Raw genomic sequence first — 12,431 nt, 5'->3', positions numbered from 1 at the left:
TCTCTGTCTCTTTCTCTCTCTCACTGTCTACTCTGCCTGTCAAAAAAAAAATGCAATGGATTGAATCAGGGCCAGAGTGTAGAAAAAGAGGAAGGATCAGATTACATGCCAATCAACAGAAAGGTACAAGTTGAAGAACAAAGAGAAGGGAAGAAGCTGGAAGCTAAATGAATGGAGCCTCAGAGATGTGTGAACCAGAGCAAGAGTCCTAATGTTTGGGAGCCTGAAATGGGGGGGGGAGGAGAAATGGGGGAGCAGTGAACAACAAAATCTATAAAGAATCCAATGGCCAGGAAGATCATCCTTTTAGGAATACAATCCAAGTAGCTCAGAAGCATTACAGGGACATGTGAACAATCCACAAAAAAAAAGGGTGGGGGGAGAATCTTGAAATCAGAGCCAATGGCACACTCCCAACAAGGGAATACCCACATGAGAGGGTTTGACTTCTCATCAGAAAACACAAAGTCCACAGGATACTAGAACCCTGTCCTCCAAGTGCAGAAAGAAAAGATCTCCCAGGATTCTTGAGGGAACCAAGACACCCTGAAGGATCTCAGCCCCCTATGCAGAAAAAGGAAGGGTGGTGGAGAAGAAGGAATACTAAGAGCAGTCATCAGAAGACCACTTGCCATCAAAATAGCACCAAGTGGATGGAATTCTTCAGGCTAAAGTGAAATCCTGCCCACAGGAAGTCTGGTACATCAGGAGTAATGAAGAGCAGGAGAAACGTTAAGGATTTAAATCACTGCTGGCTGTGTTTTCGCCCTTAAATTCTCTAAACGACATCTGCAGAACCCAAAACAGAAAGCACAGACTCAGAGGGTGAGGCTCTGTTTGTACAAAGGTCACACCAAGGGGAACAGTCACAACAGAGCAGAAGGTCAAAGAATCGTGCGGCCCTAAGGTTTCATTACTCTGCCGAACAGGAAGAAAAGGGACTCTAATCAGATGGGAAAAGCAACAGGACCCACAGTGCTATGCCCAGAACAACTGAAACACGAAGACACGCTCTAGAAAAGCTGGATGTGGGCCGGCATCATGGTGCAATGTGCGATCCCACACCCTGAGGCACTTGCAGCTCCCTGCTAATGTGCCTGAGAAAGCAGCAGAGGATGGCCCAAGTCCCTGCGCCCCTGTACATGTGAGAGACATGGAGGAAGCTCCTGGCTTTCTCCTGACCTGCCCTGACTGTGGTGGCAACATGGGGAGAGAACTGGCAGATGGAGGATCATTCTCTAATTCTGTCATTCAAATAAATTAAAAAAAAATTTTTTTTAAATAAGAGGATGAAGTTGGGTCACCCCAGGATCTAGATCTGGGAATGGAGCAGCAACAGATTGATAAACAGGTCTTTGTGGAAATCCAACTTGGCGTTTCCCCAGAGAACTCGCAGGAATGGAATCTCAGTTATATGGTCAGCATGTCTCTCCCAGCCTACCTGGCCCAAAACTATGCTGCCAGCACCTCAGGCTCTGAGGGGCACATGCATTTCTGCCCTGAGGGCTCTCTCCTCAGTGTTTCCAGGACAAGGGAAGGAGGACCCACACTGGGTGACACCAATGCGGCCATAGCCTACAGGACCTGCTTGCCAAGAGACCGCTCCTAGCACTCAGCCACCTGAGGGTCAGGGATCGGGCAATGGGTCCTGCCCAGTGCCCTGAGGGCTCTAGGCCCTGGAAAAGCACTGAGGGGGCCACTGCACTACCAACAGCTCATGATGCTCAATACAGACACCCTCTGCCCTCAGTAAGAGCCTGGAGGGACACAAGAGTCCAGAGGGGATCGGCAGCCTTTGCTGGGGCCACTTCCTCCCATGTCATCTGCACAATGTGCCACTCCTAAGGCCATCTTGTCAAACTCCACCCCTAGCCTGGGTCCTGGACACACCCATCTCCAGGGCCTGCTCTCTATGATGCGCACCCCTAGCAGCAGGTTCTGTGACACGTGCCCATTCTGTGACCACTAAGGTTCTGCAGATGTGGCATTTTGGCTTTAGCCCTTCGGAGCGATAGCAGCCAAAAGTGCTTTGGGAAGTCTTCATAGCATAGAGACTCACCAGCTTCTTTTCAAAAACTTTGGGGAGCAAATTTTGCCCCCCTCACCTGCCCCAGCAATGGGGGCTGACCACCGACCTAAGGGGCCCCCAGGCCCAGGTCGGGGTCACACTCCCGCCTCTGGCCCTGGACCAGTTGGTCCACGGGCAAAATACCATAGGTCTTACAGACCAAAAGTCAGACAATCCAGTCTGATAAGAAAACTCAGGGCCATCGTGGCACTGCTGACCACTCTCTGCGGGCTTCAGACTCGACAACGCGTGTGCTCCAACAGAGTGAACATCGGTAAGGCCAGGATGCCACCACCCCGTAGTCTAGGTAACCTGATCATCATGGAAATCTGAAAGCCTTGTAGGGGAGGTGTGGTAGAAGTGCGGGGAGCACGTGTGTGTGCAGTGCTGTGGTGCAGTGGGCTCAGCCACTGCCTGCAACACCAGCATCCCAAAGGAGTGCTGGGTTGAGTCCCAGCTGCTGCACTTCCAACCCAGCTGCCTGCTAATGTACCTGGGAAGGCAGTAGAACATGGCTCAAGTACGTGGCCATTTTGGAAGGCACTGGTGAAGTGCCAGGCCCCTGTCTGGCCAGCTACCTTGCCAGTTGTGGTGGCCATTTCAGGGTCAAGTCAGAAGATGGAAGCTCTCTTTTGGTTTTCTCACTCCCCAACTCAACCTTTACACATAATACATTTGTAACAGAAAGCAAAAGCACTTTGGGAGGTGATGCTGAGGTCACCCAGGTGCACAGCAGTTCACATCCTTCCTGCCTTTTCCTTTCTAGGACCTGTACTGAGCACGCCTGATCCTACCAGACGAACCGGCAATGGAAGGCGGAGGAAGCAAACCTGCAAAGTACATCATCCAATTATCCAGGATATGGACACTTTACCCCCTGATACTCCTCCACAGGAGGAAGCCATGGACATCTCTCCCCCTATACTCCCCAATGGGGGGTATCAAGGGACACATCACCCCCATATGTTCCCTGAAAGGAGAGAGCTATAAACAACTCATCCCTCTCTGCTCCCCTACAGGAAGAAGCCATGGACACTACTCCTCCATACACTCCACCTCGGGAGGAGGAGCCCATGGACACCACGCCCCCATATGAGCCACCAGAACTGATGGACACCACACCGCCATATGAGCCACCAGAACTGATGGACACCACACCGCCATATGAGCCACCAGAACTGATGGACACCACACCGCCATATGAGCCACCAGAACTGATGGACACCACACCGCCATATGAGCCACCAGAACTGATGGACACCACGCCCCCATAAGAAACATCTTGGGCGGATCCACACCTCCCCATGTTCCACCACGGGAAGAGCCCAGGGATATCACACTCCCAACATTCCACCATGGGAGGAGCCTATTGACCCACACCCTCCTGTGCTCCCCCATGGGAGGAGTCCCTGGACACCACAACCTCCCAAGCTCCACCAAAGGAGGAGCCAATGGACACCACAATGCCATAGGCTCCTCCTCCAGAGTAGTGCCTGGACACCACACCCTCCTACGCTCCACCAAGGGAGGAACCAATGGATACCACAATCCCATAGGCTCCTCCTCCAGAGGAGCCCATGGACACAACACCAACCTATACTCCCCCTCCAGAGGAGGCCATGGACCCTTCACCCCCTAGTTTCCAGCATAGTCCATGGAAAGGTCAACCACGTCGCCTGCCCTCTGTTTTCCTCCTGCTGGTCCCAGGGGCAGTTTTATGCCTGGCCTTCCCATCTTTCCTTGCATCTTCATACCCAGTTTCCCAGCACCTATGGATATAGAGCCTCCCACGTGACCCTTCCTCCCTCCCCTCCAGGACATGGCACAACTCTGCTCCCAGGCAGCTCCTTTCATGGCCTCCAGCTGGCTCCTCGCCACACAAGAGTCTTATTTAATATTAAACACCATACTCGTTCTGTTTTTTGTGTCTATGCTCTGTAGATCCAGTGTGAGAAATGCTGGCTTGTGTGAGTGCTGACAGGAGGTCAGATCCTAGGGGAAAATGTTCCTGTGGTGCAAGAAACAGGGGCTGGAGGGTTGGGGGCTAGGGAGTAGAAGGAGCCAAAGGCCATAATGACTCCTCCTGAGCAGAAAAGCTGTGGCTGATGGGCCAGCACCTGTGTCAGCATAGTGGGTGAAGCTGCGGCCTGCAGTGCTGGCATCCCATATGGGTACTGGTTCAAATCCTGGGAGCTCTACTTCTGATCCACCTCTCTGCTATGGCCTGGGAAAACAGTAGAAGATGGCCCAAGTCCTTGGGCCCCTCTACACACATGGGACACCTGGAAGAAGCCTCTGGCTTCTGGCATTGGATCAGTAGAGCTCCAGCCTTAGGAGCCAACTGGAGAGTGAACCAGTGGATGGAAGAACTCTCTTTCCCTGCCTCTCCTTCTCTCTCTCTGTAACTCAGACTTTTCAATATATGAATAAATCTCTAAACGAAGGGAAAAAAAAGCTATGGCTGAACTTAAGGGATGGGGCCCAGGATCAATGAACCCAGGAAGGGAGGAGACAGGAAGGGTCATCCTGGCTATGGCAGCCACCACTTCTCACCTCCTCTCTGAGCTGCAATTGGCTGGATCTCCCCTCACACACACCAGCAGTCTACACTCTACACATTCACACCTGGTCCCTTAGGGAAATCTACACTCACAGCTCAGCCAGAAAGCACACATCTGGCATCGAAGCTCACAGGCCACAAAGAACAGAGGAAGAAAACTCATCGCCCCACAATAACCAAGGACAACCGTAACTCTAGGATGTCACTGATTCCCGGGTGATCTGATTGTCAACATGCGGAGATGTCCTCCTTGTTGCTCTTCCATTCAGATCAGGAAAGGGGAAGCAAAGAGACTATTTGCAGGGGAAACAAGCTAAGTTAGAGTCCCATTTTCCAAAAAAGGATTAATTGATTTATATCTTTTAACCCACAAGTACAAAGCATATCAATAGTCACTCCCAGCCATGCCACAAGACAAAAGCTGAACACCTGAAGTCACCAACTCATCTTGTATCCTACAGAAAAGTGAGGTCACTTGCAAAACACACCTTCAGAAATTGCCTTGACTGTCAGATGCAGAGAATCCCAGCTTAACTGAGCACAGGCCTCTGCTAGGGCTCAAATGTAGGTAGGGAACACAGACTGTAATAGGTCAACTGCTGGGGGCACAATGTGCACATGCTAGAGAGGAGAAAACTCCAGGGAGGGGGCAATCTTTTCTAAAAGAAGAGCTAACAAAGTTTTTAAAAACTTATTTTCATTTTATTTGTTAGGAGAGCTGCAGAAAGAGATGGAAACAGCCATACTCAGATCTTCCTTCCTATGGCCCACTTCCCACATGCCTGGAATGCTGTCGTCTTCCTTCTTGCTCTCTCTCACACAAATCAAACCCCAAACCATGCTGCATAACCTGGAAATCTCTAGGAAATACCAAGTCCCACATACATGCCAGTGCAGGTGCATCCTATCAATCTGTGGCCTGGACTTCTCAAGACATCAATCTCATCATAATCAAGTCAGGTCTAAGGAGATAGGCATTGCAGTACAATAGATTTGCCATCTGCTTGGGAAGCCCCCATTCCATATTGGATTTCCTGAGATAGAGTCCCACCATTGCTTCTGATCCAGCTTCCTGCACATGTGCACCCTGGGAGGCCCAGGTGATGACCTCAGTGCTTGGGTTCCTGTCATTCATGTGGGAGCACAGGATGGAGTTTCTGGCTTCAGTCAGGCCCAGCCCCACCTTTGTATCTGGGAAGTGAATTAGCAGATAGAAGGTCTTGAGATCTCATTCTCTCTCTCTCTCTCACTGTGTGTGTGTGTGTGTGTGTGTCAGTGTGCATGTGAGTGGGTGTGTCTAACTTTCAAAGTAGGAAATGGATTCTATAAGAAAAACATGAAGAGTCTGAGACTAAATTCTGGATGTAGTGTTGGTACAGAAAAGAGACATGTGGGTACAGCTAAGGAATTTGAATAAACTGTGGCCTTTAGTGATTAATAAAGTATCAGTGCAGGTTCACTGATGGCAATAAACACACCACACTAAGGAAAGATGTCTATACGAGCTACTTCCAGCAGTTCCTTTATGAAGGGACTTCAAAAGGTCATGGAAAATGCACATTATGAGTAAACTGACACATGGACTTAAATTCTTTTTGCAACAAGGTAAATTCAGCTTTTCTCTCATTTCCTCCCCAAAGAGTCTGAAGTTATCTCTCCTGGTTTCACATTGTGATCTTTTCCTTGCCACTGGGATGCCCATTCACCAAACCACCTTCAGGGCAAATATCTATCAAGACCAAGGCTGGACCTCTCAGGAGCCACTCCCTGAATTCCTTATCACTGCACATGCATCCCACTCACAGGAATTACTACTGTGCTCAGAGGATTCAACCTTCTCTCTCATACTCCCTATTTTCCAGTCCCTGGAATAAAGACCTAAGGACTGAATGCTTTAAGCCTCGGACAACCGCACTGAATGATCCTGGGTACAGACATGGTGACATGTCAAAAACAAAGCACCACCCAGAAAAGCAAGGGCCTGGCTTCACCAGCAAGACACAAGGAGGTCTTAGCTCAGCCCTTAGCACTCGATTCTGTCCATCGTCCTGAACAGTTTTGCACCTCTGCACATTTGTCCAAACTCACCTCTACCAGGGGACAAACACTGCTCCCCAGAGCACACAGGAAACAACCTGACAGCAGACAACAAGGGCCACACCACAAGGAAGCTGTCATCCCTGAGCAGCTCCTTTGTGTCGAGGCTTTGCCAGCAATACCAACTTCAGTTCCTCCTCCCTCCCACCTCACTGACAGGAGGGTGCAGTTACAAGTTCAGCTGAAAGCTAAGAGTATGGATTCCAGACCCCCACCATGAGATAGGTACTTGGTGGCTCTGGGCCTCAGTGTCCCACACGTCAACTGGGGCTACTAACAGTCTCTGCAGTACAAACAGCTGCTGCCTGAGCTCTGCTGCTCCCATTGCTATTCCCATCCCATCCCCATTTGAAAGAGGAAGGAAGGAGAGGTCCTAAGATCCTGGCTCATGGCTTCAGATCGGCCCAGCTCTCACCAGTGTGACCATTTGGGAAGGGAACCAATAGATGGAGCATCTCCAGTGGATGGAGTATCTCAGGATCACCCCCCACCCCTTAATATTACTGTGCCTCTCAGACAAATAAATAAAATCTTTAGACAGAGATCAAGATGCATCTCTTTTGCAGGTTCACCCTGCAAATATCCACAGCAGCCCATTTGTAGCCAAGCCACAGTCAGCAGACATGAAGGCACTCTGGGTCTCTTACCTGAATCACAGTCAACCAACAGCACCCAGTACCACCTGCTGCCTCCCAGGGTACACATCAGAAGAAAATTAATCAGAAGTGGGACAGGAACTCAACCCCAGGCACTCTGACAAGGGATGTGCATGTCCCAAGCAGCATCGGGTGCTGTGCTGAAAACCTGCCTCTTCCAATATCTGTGAAGGTGACCCATTTTTCTTCAGTAAAGAAGTGGAAGAACTGAGCTGGCACTGTGGCATAGTGAGGAAAGCTGCCACATGTGGTGCTGGCATCCCCTAAGGGCACTGGTTCAACATCTGGCTGTTCTATTTCCAATGCAGCTCCCTGCTTTTGCTCCTGGGAAGGCAGCAGATGACAGTTCTGGTACTTGGGCCCCTGCACCCACATGGGAGACATGGAAGAAGCTCCTGGCTTCAGAAAGGCACAATTCCAGCCATTGTGGCCATTTCAGGAGTGAACCAGTGGATGGGAGACTGGATTCTCTCTCTCATTCTCTAACTCTGCCTTTCAAATAAATACATAAATAGATCTACCTATCTATCTATCTTTTAAAAAATACAAACTGGAAGACTCCATGGACATGGCCAAATTGCCAAGATCCTTAGTTATTGAGGAAAGTACTAAGTGTTTGTTTTATTACAAAAATGTCTGGAACTTAAACTACCTTCTATTGACAAAGTATATATTTTAGGTGTATCTTTAAATCCCACTGTCCTTGAATTCTAAATTTCCTCATATCACCAGCAGTGGAATTGCTAGGGGACATAACTACTCTATTATTCAGGGGACGATACTACACACATTTATCCACCTGTCTTTGTGCTACTTAGAACTATTCTTGCTGTGTGCATGGTTGTCAATACAAATGTCTCTCCTTCCTCCAGCTACCTTCTTAGTATGCCATTTCCTACATGGATCTTCTTTTTCTAGCACCGTATTACTGAGCTGATGTATTTCATACAGCAACACACACACACACACACACACACATGTGCATGTAAAGCTGGTGAAATCCTGATGAGGCTGAAGGATTTTTAGGGTCAATTTCTACAGAATCACCTGTGTGTTTCTGAAAACAAAGGAGCAGCCAAAGAGAGCAGAACACTCACCAACTCATCTAGCCTATAGAGCTGTCCAAAGCTGATGGAACCTCTGAAGAGAGCAATGAAGACAGAGATCAAAGACATCTTCACTGGTCGTGGAAGGCACTGGAGAAAGGCAGAATGGGAGAAGCCATGACTCAACCCCATGGGCCAGTGACCCCTGTCCTGCCCCTCCCAGCCCCTTCTCTCCCCCTCCTCCACCTCCTTTGCTCTCCTCAAGATCTTGCACAGGACGTAGCTGCTTAGGTTCTTCACTGTGCCCTCAGCCTCACTGCTGCTCTCATCCACTTTAGCCTCTGCACTTCCAAGTTAGGCTGGGACCATGACATCTCAACATGGGACACATGTCCTCTGTCATTGTCTGAGGGAGTCCACAGCCCTTTAGCAGCTCCACACACACCTAAATATCTTCTTCGCCTGAGCACTCGGGCCCTTCACTCTGAGAGAGAATTTACAGCATATTCTGACAGTCACAAGCTCCCAAGGGTAGTCAGTTATGTGCTATATCCTTACAATTGCCACAAAAAGGAGAAGTAGATGACTGTATAGTAAACAGCAGCTGAAAGCCCTCCAATTCTGCCCTCCAATAAATCAGTGAGAAACCAGCCAAAAACAGTCACCATTAACATTTTATAAGTTTTTAATCTTTTGATTCAGTGGGAGAAATGCATAGGAGAGTGAGGGCCCTATCTAAAAAAGACAGAGAAATCTGGATTCATACCGAACACCACTAGCACCATGTGGAGGAGTATGCAGGCCAGGAAGCATGGAGCAGATGGCCTGAAGACCACATGCCCAAAGGTGCAGGGGCAGCAAGCCCATCCAGCACAAAAGGGAAAAGGGCCAAAAAGCCATTAGCATTTCAAGAATCCTGGAAACTAACCCAACATCTGCAGGAACCCAGGCAGTACCGAGCACAGAAAAACAAAGCACAGCTGACTCTCAGGAAGAACAGGGGGTTGGTGGCAGTCTCCCTGTCCCGAGTACAACCTGCTGCTCTGCAGTTCCACAGGAACACAGAAAACGGAAGCCCACGTTCATGGTGAAAACCAGCAGTGGGCAGCCACTGCCAGGAGCACAATCAGTCTGTGGCTTCCCCAAAGCCTTATTCATAGAGAATGAGCACTCTCTGAGGAGTCTGCTGCCTTCGGGAAGAACCCACTTTCTAGGCTGAACTTGACCTGACCTTGAGCTTGTCCAAGGTGATAAGTACAATGGTCCCCAGCAAAACTCTCAAAACTATCACAGCCACTGCTTAACTTTGTGGATACTCTAAGTAGTTGACAACTCCCTTAGATAAAGGACAAACTAACCCAATAACATTGCCGCAGAGCTAAGTCATGATTGTCTGTAGGGGACTCAGGAAGCTCTGGCACACTCCTGGGAATCTAGAAATGCACAGGTGCACCCTTCTCTGATGAGAGAGGCTCGAGGTGCTGGACTTCTCACATACACAAGGACTAATGCCAAACCTCTTGCTCCTCCTGGGGTACTAGAATCTACCCATGTGCTGGGAAGAAGGCACCAATGAACAGCCTGGGCAATCAGACTCTGGGACCATGTCTGGCAAATGTCACTCTTGTTGTCACAACTTGTTCTGAGTCCAGGGGGGCCTCCACAGGAAGCACTGACCCTGGGAGTGCTCAGGATCAGGATCTCCCAACACAAGCAGAATCACCAAGACTGCAGCCAGCTGACACTACCTCTGAGGAAGTACAGACATGGAACTCACTAGGCCCAGAGCACTCGGCATTCACACTATACTCAAAGTAGTGAAGGAATCTATGTGTTAAGCACTACAAACATCAAGAGAAGTGTTTCACAGGATAGGAAATAACAGTAAGCGAATACATCTTATGAGAGGAGTGACTCGAGTTTCTGGAATTCAAAAGAACAACTGAGAACCCCCCTGCAGGGGCCTGCACCAGCTTCCTCGAGTCACCATAGCTCCTTACTGCCATCTGCCTGGCTTTAAAGGAAGGTTGCTCACAGTTCTGGAGGGCAGGGCCTGATGTCAGAGGCCTGCTGCTCCCTGCTCTATCTGAAGGCTCCAGCGTAGGGTCCTCCATGGGCTCTTCCTAGTTTCTGGCACTTGCTGCATCTTGGGTTGTTGCTTTGCAGCTGCAACTTCCCAGCCTCTGCCTGTGCCATCAGAGTCTTCTTCCTTCCACATCCACATTTGCCTGGAATGGAAGAACAACAGCAATGGATCAGGACCCACTCTGACACAGGATGAGCTCATCATCCCTGACTCTACCTGTGAACACCTTATTTCCACAGAAAGCCTCCCACACAGACATTGAGCGCTAAGGCTTAAACGTTGCAGGACAAACTCCTCATACAATAGGATTTTGAACAGGCAAAAGAAACACCGAACCTGTGGATCAGACCCTGCAGATGGCCCAGTCCAATGAATAATAAGCAAACAATAGTTTCAGAAACCTGTGGGACACCATCAAGCATAACACATATTCATAAAGAGTCCAGAGAGACAGGGATATGAGACAGGGACAGCAAGAATATATGAACTGTGTCCCCAAATTGCCTAAACATTTTGAACAAGAATAATCAAAATACGCATGGGTGTTTGGCCTAGTCATAAAGCAAACAGGACATCAATATCCAACAAAGAAATGGTTCAATTTGATTCCCTAGCTCTGTCTCCTCTTTCCAGCTTCCTGCTCCTATGAATATTGGGAGGCAGCAGTGAGGGTCCAAGTCGTTGGGCTCATTCCACACATGGGGAAAACTTGGATTGGGAACCCAGTTCCCAGCTGTGATCTTACAGTTGTAGAAAGTACTTCGAGGAGTCAATCAGCAGCTGGAATATCTCTCATGCCTCTATCGCTGACACATCATAGGATGTAAAAATATACATGGAGTTCAATGAACTGCACTAGTAGAAATTCACATCCTAGTAAGTTGGAAGGCAAAGACAAAGACATGCAAGGGCCTCCAGAATGAATTGTCATGCACAAAGTATCTCTGAGAAGATGAACACTGGTATGGCTGTAATCCGTTTTTAAAAAGTATAGCTAGTAATGTTGTGGAATTTAAACATCACACTTTATTCTGCAAATCCCTCACAAGTTTTTTTTTTAATTTGTTTTATTTATTTGACAGGTAGAGTTACAGAAAGTAAGAGAGAGACAGAGAGAAAGGTCTTCCTTTCATTGGTTCACTCCCCAAATACTGCTACAGCTGGAACTGTGCCTATCCAAAGCCAGGAGCCAGGTGCTTCTTCCTGGTCTCCCACATGGGTGCAGGGGCCCAAGCACTTGAGCCATCCTCCACTGCCTTCCTGGGCCACAGCAGAGAGCTGGACTGGAAGAGGAGCAGCCAGGAATAGAACCGGCGCCCATATGGCATGCCGGCACTGCAGGTGGAAGATTAACCAAGTGAACCACAGTGCCGGCCCCTCCCTTAAAAGTTTGACTTCCTCAGAAAAGTTCAGAGTGTCAGTATACATAGTAGCCAAATGTGTAAGTGACCCATTTACCCAGCATGTGATAAATGAAAAGTATTAATATGCTTCGTTCACACAGTAGATATTACTCAGCCATAAAAGGATCAGGTGTGGATATATGCTACAATATGGATGAACCTTGGATATATTTTGCTTATTGAAAGAAAACAGACATAAAAGTGACCCTCTATCTCCATGATATGGCCAGAAGTGAAAAGAAATCCACAGCGACAGGAGGTAGATAAGGGTTACCAAGGCAAGGCAGGTGGAGAGAATGAGGTTCTCTGACAAGGAGTATGGTGTTTCCCTTTGAGATGATGAGAAAAGTACGGAAATTACAAGACAGGAAAACCTGAATATACCAAGACCCAGTGAACAGTATGCTTTGTTTATTTTTAAAGATTTATATACTTGAAAGGCAGAGTGATGGGGAGTGGGGGATGATAGGGAGATCTATCCACTGGTTCAGTCCCCTCAGATGACTGTAATAGCC

General features: G+C 48.6%; 1 protein-coding gene and 1 long non-coding RNA gene across 5 annotated transcripts in view; one reads left to right on the top strand and one right to left on the bottom strand.

The window, feature by feature from the left end:
- IGLL1 (immunoglobulin lambda like polypeptide 1) overlaps positions 1 to 12,431 on the top strand; it is a 257,330-nt gene that overhangs the window by 111,246 nt on the left and 133,653 nt on the right. The gene's annotated exons all lie outside the window — the stretch shown is intronic.
- The window catches only part of LOC149119906 (uncharacterized), a 75,453-nt gene that overhangs the window by 43,577 nt on the left and 19,445 nt on the right, over positions 1 to 12,431 (bottom strand). For all 4 annotated transcript variants that reach the window (XR_016227377.1, XR_016227376.1, XR_016227375.1 and 1 more), the window contains exon 2: positions 10,463 to 10,655. This is a non-coding gene — a long non-coding RNA (uncharacterized LOC149119906). The remainder of the gene's footprint in view (positions 1 to 10,462; positions 10,656 to 12,431) is intronic.

This window comes from Oryctolagus cuniculus, chromosome 21, assembly GCF_051225735.1.
Source record: "Oryctolagus cuniculus isolate XC-2025 breed Fujian yellow rabbit chromosome 21, ASM5122573v1, whole genome shotgun sequence".
Lineage (NCBI taxonomy): Eukaryota > Metazoa > Chordata > Mammalia > Lagomorpha > Leporidae > Oryctolagus > Oryctolagus cuniculus.
The sequence above is the reverse complement of the archived record's forward strand: the minus strand, read 5'-3'. Positions and strand labels throughout refer to the sequence as shown.